A 10263-nucleotide genomic window follows, 5' to 3' on the forward strand; every position below is an offset into this window, starting at 1 on the left:
CGCCACCACAACGTCTGACAAGCTTATAGCTGTGCTGGCTCGCCCCAGCCATTTCTCCTGTGTCTGCATTTTTTGCTTGTCACTATGACAAGCTTGTGTGGCAGGAGGTGAGACAAGGACTTTGCAACCTTGCAAGGTTATAATTTGGAGACAGGATGGCATGTCTTCCAGACTTGCAATGTACAATCACCCTGGCCTTCCCCCCTTCTTCCCAAGCAGGTTATTCTGCAGTGCAGTAGAGTTGTATGATAAGCACATAAAGTGAATTCAAGCCTGTCTCCTACGCTCCATGTGCTAGTTGTGCTGAGAGCTCATGCCTCTGGGGTGTGCACTTACCGAGCGTGCTGTGCCAAAATCGGGAGTCAGAGGTTCCTGGCAGAGACTCTCCTGCAGGTATTTTCAACCACAAAGTGGCACAACTTGTCTCTTTTAAACATGACGCAGCTTTATGTGATACAACTTCTACTTTTGCCAGGGCTGGGAAAGTCAGTGATAAAAAAGCAATTTGAGTCAGTATCAGACATTAACGTCGTCAGCTCTTTAAATACCTGAAACATGAGTGCAGATAAAATGGAAGGTGTGGGGAGGGGGGGGGTAAATGGCAAATGACTTCCACAATGGATGCATCATCATCATAATCATAATCATCATCATCATCATCATCATCGCCTGGTCTGGTTTAAGATCTTAGGGTCTGGAGTTTGAGCCCCAGTCCTACCGTTGAAATAACACCAGGTGGGTTGACTCACGGATTGGGTGAGGCGGATGGTGTCTTCCCAGCAAGTCAGTCAAGGTTGGAATTTGGAATTTCTTCAGAGTGCTGGCGATAACTTGCTGGAAAAGCGTTATTCAAGGATCTTTAATGTCTACCTGGGAGATGGGTCCTCTGATGGATTTCCATGTACATTCATGTGCCTCATGCTCCATCAATACACACTCAGAGCATCAGGGCTGCTGAAGAAGTTTCCTCGGTTTGGGTTACAGTCCTGGTCGAGTCGCCATTCCGACACAGGAAGTCAGGTCAGGAATTTGACCAGGGTGCCAGTGATAGCTCACCTACTCTTCATAAATGAATTTCCATATGCCAGAAAGGAAATGTATTTACTTGACTAATATTTAGCTATTTATTGAAAAGTTTTTTAAAAAACCAAAAGTTGCCATTTCTTTGACTGTTGTAACTCGCTGGTTCCTCAAACTTTTTGAATGGAACAACAAGGAAAGTGAGTGAGAGTATACTTTCACCTGAATTCTGTGGACATCAGTGGGGTTGATTTTTTGTAGTAGATGGACAAATTAATTGAGAATATGGGATTTGTACTTGCAGTTCCAACATCATGAGCACAACAGTGTCCAGATGAGTGCCAAACAGATCAATATGAAGCATTGTAATTATTATCCCTATGCTTTAAAAAAAAAAAAAAGTTGTCATGGGCTCCGTCTGTCCATCTGTCCGACCATCAGGCTATCTCCTAAACGATTATGCAGAAATTCACCAACCTTGGTAGTTTTGATCAGCATATGGCACAAAGGTCCGAGAACAGCATCATTTTTGCTCCACCCCCTGTGGCGGGATCAGAAAGAAGGTTAAATACAAAAAAAAAATCGAATTACAGGCACATTTTAAACGAAACTTTGTATATGCAATCAACATTGAGGAACGCATGAAATATGGAACAAATTTTTGGATTTGACCCCGGGTGCATGCCCCAGTGGGTGTGGACTTAAGTTATTAGGGTCAAAACAGATTTATAAAAATATATTTTTTAATTTTTACTCAAAATTTGATACGAGGTTATTCCGAGTGGACCTTTTTGCCAGATTTGAACTTTGCTTCCGGTGTGAAGCGTGGGGATTTGCAATGGCATGCCATCGACTTTGCTATCGGTGCATACCTCTTGGCCACCCTGCCAGCCTTCATCATCATCATCATCATCATCATCATCATCATCATGATCATAGCCCTGAAAAGAGCATGAATATTATATGTATTCCATATTCTACAACAAACGTCGTTTCGGCTCGTGGAAATCATGGAAAAGCTCAATTCTGGCTAAAATGACATTTGAACTTTGAGCTAGGGTCAAGGTCATTAAAGGTCAACAGAAAATGGCAACGTCATTTTTACAGGTACTCAGACCCAGGAGAATACATTTAAAAATGGTTGCCAAAAAGTAACACTCCATGCCCATGGGATCCCAAATCAGCAACATCCCCACCCCCTCACTATTGGGAGCCGATGTTTGTTGGTTCCATGGCAATATGATTAAAGAAGTGCTTGTGGGTTTTTGTCATCAACGAACGATGCACAGTGAGTGGTCGGATATCATTGACAGATGGTGTACAATGACAATTATTACAGTGCATATTTTAAGGACAGAGCTTTTGTTAGTGATGTCACCACATTTGTGATCCGCCATCTTGGAGTACAAGCAAGCAACGCAAAACTACACGTGAACTGAATCATTGTGTTTACATTTGTTAAAATTGTGGGTTTTTTGCACTGTGTCTTGTTGTTGCAATCGTGCTGAGAGGGAGGATTCGTTGTCAAATCATAGACAGCCTACAAGCAACGAGGTAAATATTTTGATATGGAGGCTTGACTTTGAGTTTTGAGGGGCATTCAAGAGGGATTTGGAATGAGATTCTCTTCAAGAAATGGCAAAATGGTCTTTTAGTTCTCAATATTGAATTATGTACACAAGTATGGTTGTGTGTGTTGTTCGTTGTTTTCTCCATACATGGGTTTCAGAAGGTGGAATGAAGTCCTCTAAGGTATCGAAGTATCCACCTCCATTTCAGTAATGGATCATGATTTTTGGACCAATTTGTGAAGTTTTCTTGTTCTCAAAGTTTTGCTCCAAAGACTCTTTTCAGGATCGTCACTGAGCCACGGACAGCTTGCAACTACAGTTTGTTTGTAGTAATATTTCCAGGGATGGTTTTTCAGATCTCTAATGTTCTTCTTATTCATTCCCATTGTTTCAATGATCACTGGTACAATTTTGCCACTCTTCAGATTCCAGGATCTTTTTACTTCATTTTTGAGGTCTTGGTATTTGGTCATTTTCTTGATTTCTCCTTTTAGGCTAAAATCTCTGGGAACTGAAACCTCAATTAGCAATGATGTTTTTTCTTTTTTATTCCTTCGTATGATATCCAGTCACAATGCTTTGTTTTCTATGTTCAAGCTCGATGGAATCATCAGGTCATGTGTGAGCGTTACTTCCTTGTTTTCAATGATCGCTTTTGGTTCATGTTTCCAAGAGTTTTCTGGGACTGGGATATCGAAGTTTTTGCAGATGTATCAGTGGATTACTCCACAAACCCTGTTGTGCCTCTGTGTGTACAGTTGTTCTGACATGAGTTTTATTTTACGTCCTGATAAGAGGTAGCTCGTACTTTCTGTTTCTACCTTGCAGAACCTACAGTGTCCGATTGAGTCAGTCCTGCCATTTTCTTATTGCCATTTGTGTAGTGTCCCTGGTCTTGAGCATTAATAATGATTCGTTCTCCATCCCAGTTGAGCTGACCTCCTCTTAGCCATTCCAATGAGCCTTCTTTGTTGATCCCAACTCGGTCTAGTTCGTTTTTGTATTTTCCTGCTCTTTTGTCGTTCTCCCAGTTGTCGGTATATATCTGTTGATATTTCTTTTTATATATTTATTTTGTCTTTTTTGCTCTCATTGTGGCTGTATTAATTACTGCTTTTGTTTCATGCATGACATATTCCATTTGTACCTGTCTTCAGAAATTTTTTTGCAGGGTAGGTTAGGGATACCTTCTCTGGCTTGCTGTCTTCATGTTTGTATACAAATTGGATTCTGTAGTCTGTTGAATTTTTCCCATATATTCAGCCAGTCCGACAGATGTCATTCCGTACACTTGGTTGAGTTCCATCAGGCCGCTACCTCCTCCTTGTCTTGGCAGGTACATTCTCGGGATGCACTGATTTTTGTAGAACATTTTGTGGACGGTGAGGAGTTTCCTTGTTTTGATATCTCGTTTGTTGATTTCCGTTTATGACCAGTTTATTATTCCGCAGCTGTATTGGAATATTGGTATTGCTTGTTGGTTGATGGCTTTGATTTTGTTTTTCTGGGTGAGATATGTTTCAGGATCAGCTTCGTTCTACACAAGTATTCTTTGGCAATTGTTTCGTGCATTTGTTTGTGACATTTGGTGGTCCTCTTCTACTCTAAGGTATTTGTATGATGCTCCGTTGTCTAGATCCTGCATTGTTGTACCTCGGTCGATTTTCATGTTGTCCGTTTTTGTTGACTTAGTCAGTACGAATGTGCACGTGACACACTTATTGAGGCCAAATTCCATTTGAATGTCATCAGAATGCCCTTTCACTAATTTCAGTTGTGTTTACCAATTTTTCATTGTTTGGTGGAAAGAGTTTTAGATCATCCATCTACAGTAGATGTGCCAACTTTCCTGTCTCTTTGGAAGTCCCTTATTGGACGTTAGGGTGTAGCCATGTCCTTGCTGATTAATGAGGTTACTCAGTGGGTAGAGCGTCAGGCAAAACAGGAGGAGTGAAAGGCCATCACCCTGGAAGATCACTCTTCACTCCTGGTATTTCGATCTTTGTTTCCGAATGCTGTTGTAGAAATTAGAATAACAATATAATAAGAATAATAATAATAATAATAATGTGTGTGTCAGTTGTTTCGTCAATCATGAAATCAGTTGGTTACTTTCAGGTTAAGGTTCTTACTTTAGGTAAAGGAACTATTTTGAGGTTTACAATTAAAATAAAATTGAATATGTGGTGTTGTGAAATTAACATCATTTACAGCAATCCTTGAAATTATAATATTATGTTTTAAGAATAGCCATTAGAGGATGGAATGTGGAATGCCACCCAGGATAGTTCTTGTATTATAGAGTTATTGAGTTACTCAGTTAAGCGTTTAGGCTTCTTTTTAGCGATGGAAAAGGCTTTTATGGTTGTTTAATTGACCAACATTAACGATTGTCTGTCAACAGACCTGTTTACCTATCTTTGTGGTAAAATATTGACCCCATTAACATTGGCTCGGAAATGATGTCTAATAATGGCTCAACACATGAGCAAGTCCAGCTCATCCAGTTCTTTATTCAACGAACCGCAACCGCAACCTGCCGAGTTGAGAAAATTGTTTCGTTGAGTGGAGCATTTCACAGTAACTCAAGCTGGGATAATCACAAGGAAATTTGACATTGGAGGAGATCATGCGGCCCATCGTGCCTGCACTACATCAACACCAGATAGAATAAATCCATCGAGCTAATGACTTAATTTAATTGGGGGGAAAATGGGGATGAGAAAAAGGTGGAAGGTTCAGGGACATCACTGGGGTGTTAAAATAAAAATGGGAAAGAATTGTGTTTGTTTATTTATTTATTTATTTATTTCTTGGTGGGTGGGGGTGGGCAAAGGTGTTTTTTTGGTAAACAATGTTCAACACTGACCACACACTATCCTTCGACAAGACCCTCTCACGGACATCACACAATCACTGATCCATACTCGCGTTACTTACAGTACAAGTACAAGTGCTGCCAATATCCATACACCTCTCCATCTCCAATGCTTTGAGGTACCCATCTAATTCTGATTTAAACTTATCAACTGTTTCTGCTGCTATTTCCTTTCCAAGGAAACCATTTGATGCATTAACTACCCTCTGAGTGAAAGACCCTTGCCTTACTAGTCTTAGAGTCTTAACTCTCCAGCTATATCCTCTGGTCCTATCACTGTCTATTCTGCTGAATAATTCTTCTCCACTTATTTTGTCTATATATCCTTCATTATCTTAGCTCTGTCATATCTCCTCGTAACCTCCTCCTTTCTAGTGTATAAAGTCCTGTCTCCTTCAGTCGCTCCTCATAGCTGAGTCTAGCTTGACCCAGAATCAATCTAGTCATCCTACATTGAACCCTCTCCATGGCCGCTACATCCTTCCTGAGATGTGGTTACTGAAATGGCATAAAACATTCTAGATGGGGCCCTCACTAAATTCCTGTACAATGTTTAAACTTCATCCTTTCATTTATAATTTATCCCCCTCAAGAATACAACCGAAATCCCTGTTGGCTTTTCCTATAGAATCTATTCCCACCCCCAGATCCTTCTCCTGTGTGACACACTCCAAATTACCCCTTGTATCCTGTAATCTCTATTTTCATTGTTCTTTCCCATCCCCAACACCTTACACGTGCTTAGGTTAAATTCCATCACCAGTCTTTTGCGCAATCTATGCAAGTATCAATACTTTCCTGTATCTGATCACCTCCCCCTCTGCTATCAACCTTACCTCCAAGCTTTGTGTCATCTGCAAATTTGGAAAGCTTACTCTTCACCCCATTATCCAAATCATTGATGTAAATATTGAATAGCAATGGTCCGAGTACTGATCCCTGAGGTATCCCACTACTTACATCCTCCCAGCAAGATATCCTCCCACTCACAGCCACTCTTTGCTTCCAACCACTAAGCCGGTTTGCAATCCAATTAGCTTCCTGACCAGCCACTCCACAAGCCCTCACTTTGGCTAACAACCTCCGATGTGGTACCTTATCAAATGCCTTCTTAAAGTCTGGATATACTATGTCCACTGCCTTTCCATCATCCACCCAATCAGAAACTGCTTCATAGAACTCTATAATATTTGTTAAACCTCCAAACACGATTTATGTAAAGTGCTGTGGGCAAAAAAACAACAACAAGAAAAAGAGCAATCAGAGATTGCAGACCCTCGCCAAGACTTGTTTTGTGTGGTGCTTGTGTACTGGTGTGTTATGTAATTAATAACAGAAATAATTAGAACTGCCACTTTATAACTCCTGGCAGTGATGACCAGGTACCAAGACGTCCCACTTTTAATGCAAACCCAATTTGATCAGACACCTGACCCTGACCCATGACTTTTTTATTATTATTATTATTATTATTATTATTCATTATTCAATTGAATTCAGAATGGGATTAAAATTAATTCAATTCAAATCAAATGGAAGACCAAATAGTTACAGTGCTGCATTGGAGTAATCAGAAGGAACCCAAAGAAGCAAAAAGCAAAGATGAAGTCATCAGGAGGAACCTGGATAGGATTCGCATTTCAGCTGCTACTCCTCTACCCTCAAACCCATCCAGGCACAGCCAAGTAAGACTTATTTAAAAATATAATCAAAATGAACCCATTAAACAATTCTGGCTGCCAGGCTGTGTCCCCAACCAAGTTGAAATTTAAAACATATATTTCCCATCACTACCAGATTACAATTGTGAGGTTCCATGTCGATTGATGAAGCGGTCCCAGAGGAATTTTTTTTTTAAAAGATTTTCGCTCAATCAAATATGCCTGCCAGACCATGTGACTTGAAGGTCCCCTGACATGCCAAAGTACATACATTTCATTTATATATGTCCTAGAGGAGTTTTTCATCGTGAATTCAGATCTGACAATGTTTTTTCACAATACTCATTCTGTAAAATGTACAATTAAAAAAACAAACGTCTTCGGGAACGCCCCTAAAAATTCTCCTGAAAGGGGCGTAACCCACATGACGTCATATACAGGATGTCAAAGGCTGCACGTAAATTACTCGGGTTGGTGGTCTACGTGATTCTATTGGCTGTGTGTTCCCACATTTGATTGGTCGACTCAATCGCTTCGTTCATTTCTGCTTTAAAAAAATCAAACATTTGGTTTTGAATAATTGATGACATGGACTTTCATTTGTCTGGTAACGACAGTGAGTGTGAGAGAAATGAAGGATTTTGGTCTGAATCACATGGAGAATTGTCGGATAACATAGTCGCGGGAGCTGAAGTTCAGGCAGCTGGAAATGAAATACGGCTTTAGCAGTTCGAGCCCGAAGCAGGACAAGCAGAGGAAAATGGCGATGAAATTCCCAGAGTTCATGATGATCGGGAGGACATCGAAGGAAGACTTGGAAATAACAACTGGTTAGACTAAATCCTATTCGTAATTCAACAATGTAAATTCGACTTGCATACTGCTCGATATCAGAAATATTTTAGGCGCATGTCATCGGCCGTATCTCTCCGCGCATTAAACGAAGCAACCTCGCTGTCCGGATACGATGAAACTTGAGTGCAGAACACACCCTGTGACACAATTGTCTCGAGTAGTGCGATAAATCAGACGTTCTGTTGCATTTTTATTTATTTTATTCCTACTGTCATCATGTAGCACCAGTAGAAAACAATGAAAAAAAGAGAATAATAAATAAAAGCTACAGCACGTCAGATTTATCGGCCTAGTCGGACGGACGACGGATTTATCGGCCGAGTCGGACGGACGACGGATTTATCGGACTAGTCTAGACCAGTGTTTCTCAACCGGGGTTCCCCGGAACCCTAGGATTCCGCAAGAGGTCGCTTGGGGTTCCGCGAGAAACAGGCATAAATAGGCTAATGTATTTTTGAGTCGTTTCTGTTTGATTTAATATTCGTAATTTTACTATACACGTACAGCATATTGTTGGAAACTCCTTGGTTATTATAATAGAGGCTTCAACCTCTTATATTATTTACAATTATAACAACCATAGGGAATGTATTTAACGATGTCTATATGGCGCCAGTGTGAAACCGCCCTCACTGGTTAGTGGACGTCCTGTATGCGGCGGATTCGTGTATCATTAAGTGACTGACTCAAGTACGGGACGCACGCACGGTGTCCATCTATCTTCTCTGTGCTTCCTAGCGCGAAGTCTCTCTCTCTCTCAAGGTTAGTTCTTCTGTTTACCTTTATGCTTCAGCTTTATTTGTTTAAGTTTTGTTTATCAAGTTACATGAGGTGTTTTTTTTTATTTAAAAAAGTTTTTTTTTGTGAATTAAAACCTCGGTGTGAGGTCTCATAAACGAGCAGTGTTTTTTTTTCATTGCCAATAAATTTGACAAAAAGGGGGTCATTTTTTCCTTAAACCAGGTATCCGAAAAAAATATTATATTTACCACGTGAACTACGATAAAAATATAAAAGAGCTAGATATTAATAATGGTATATAATAATTTTTATTCAGGGGTTCCCTGAGACATGAAAACTATTTCAAGGGTTCCACAAGGGTAAAAAGGTTGAGAAACGCTGGTCCAGACTCTAGAGATCCCGAGTCAATCCACTCTGTGCGAGTTTCTGTATGTGACGTCACGCTGCGATTCGCTGAAGTCCCATTTTTTTTAGGGGCGGGGCATAGCAAGTTGTGAATAGCTCCAGAAATGATCAAAATATTGCTTTAATTATCCCATTTTTGATTAAAAAAATAAAACATGGGTGATTTCTTCACTAGGAAGGTCAAGTTAATATATATTGTTACGAATTCGCACCCGTCGGCGTGCGGACGGCCACGTCACTCGAATCGCGACCGCGTCGCCCACCAGACGGACAATTCAGTCGTGACCCTCTCGGAACAACGCCGGGAGCTAGTCACGGGTGGGGGTTTAACCCCACCACGACCGTGCCAATTGCCCACCCACGCAGGATAGGGTTGCTCGCCAAATTCGATATACCTAAGTACCTGCGCGGATGGTCGACCGGGCAATCGTACCACGCCACAGGCCGACTCCGGACACGAACCGCTTAAGCGGTCCGCTCCGTGCTACAGTGATAACCGAGCGGTGTTATCGTCGGCCTAGACGGTTCCGATTAATTACCGGGTGTCTTAAGCCCACTACGAACCCTTTATATGAAGCAGGATGGAGGGTCAATAAAGAAAAGACGAAGCGAAACGGGAAAACAGTTCACACAAAGCACATTTATTTCCCGGCACACGGAAAGCACACATATACAGCCAAACAGTCAAAATGCACATATAGCAACCAAAACACAAGCAACAACGACGCAGAGTTACTACTGACTACGCGCACACACGGCAACACTTATGCAGTTCTACTTTACAGACGGCGCCAACACACATTTACTCAAAAGCAAAGGAAAGAAGCCACCCTCATAGACAAGGGGGCAGACGGGCCTGTAGGCCAATATGTGCGCGGGACCTGAAGGAGCGGCCAGGCCCGCGAGACCGGGGGGGTCCTACCCGCGTCCTTGTGACGCGTTGGCGGACGAGCCGCAGATGTGGCCGCGTGGCTGTGCTCCGACTCCGTGCTCCTTGGCGGGTTTCGTTGGCACGACGTTTGGAGTGGGGTGGGAACGGGGCCCCCTTGTTGCACTATCTCAGCGCGGGGGAAAGGGGGAATTGTTGATGCCCTGGGGGAGGGAGAATGGCTGGCTGTCTTGGGTCCCGTGA

General features: G+C 41.8%; 1 protein-coding gene across 3 annotated transcripts in view; it reads right to left on the minus strand.

The window, feature by feature from the left end:
- LOC147019690 (amphoterin-induced protein 2-like) overlaps positions 1 to 10263 on the minus strand; it is a 28306-nt gene that overhangs the window by 8406 nt on the left and 9637 nt on the right. For 2 of the 3 annotated variants that reach the window (XM_085894326.1, XM_085894325.1), the window contains exons 3-4: positions 1498 to 1561; positions 337 to 477 (exon numbers count right to left, since the gene is read on the minus strand). The gene's annotated coding sequence lies outside the window, so the exon portion shown is untranslated. The remainder of the gene's footprint in view (positions 1 to 336; positions 478 to 1497; positions 1562 to 10263) is intronic. The other variant, XM_085894327.1, reaches the window with a different exon arrangement.

Source organism: Eptatretus burgeri, chromosome 9 (assembly GCF_056783735.1).
Source record: "Eptatretus burgeri isolate ZD-2024b chromosome 9, Ebu_testis_v1, whole genome shotgun sequence".
Taxonomy (NCBI): Eukaryota; Metazoa; Chordata; class Myxini; order Myxiniformes; family Myxinidae; genus Eptatretus; species Eptatretus burgeri.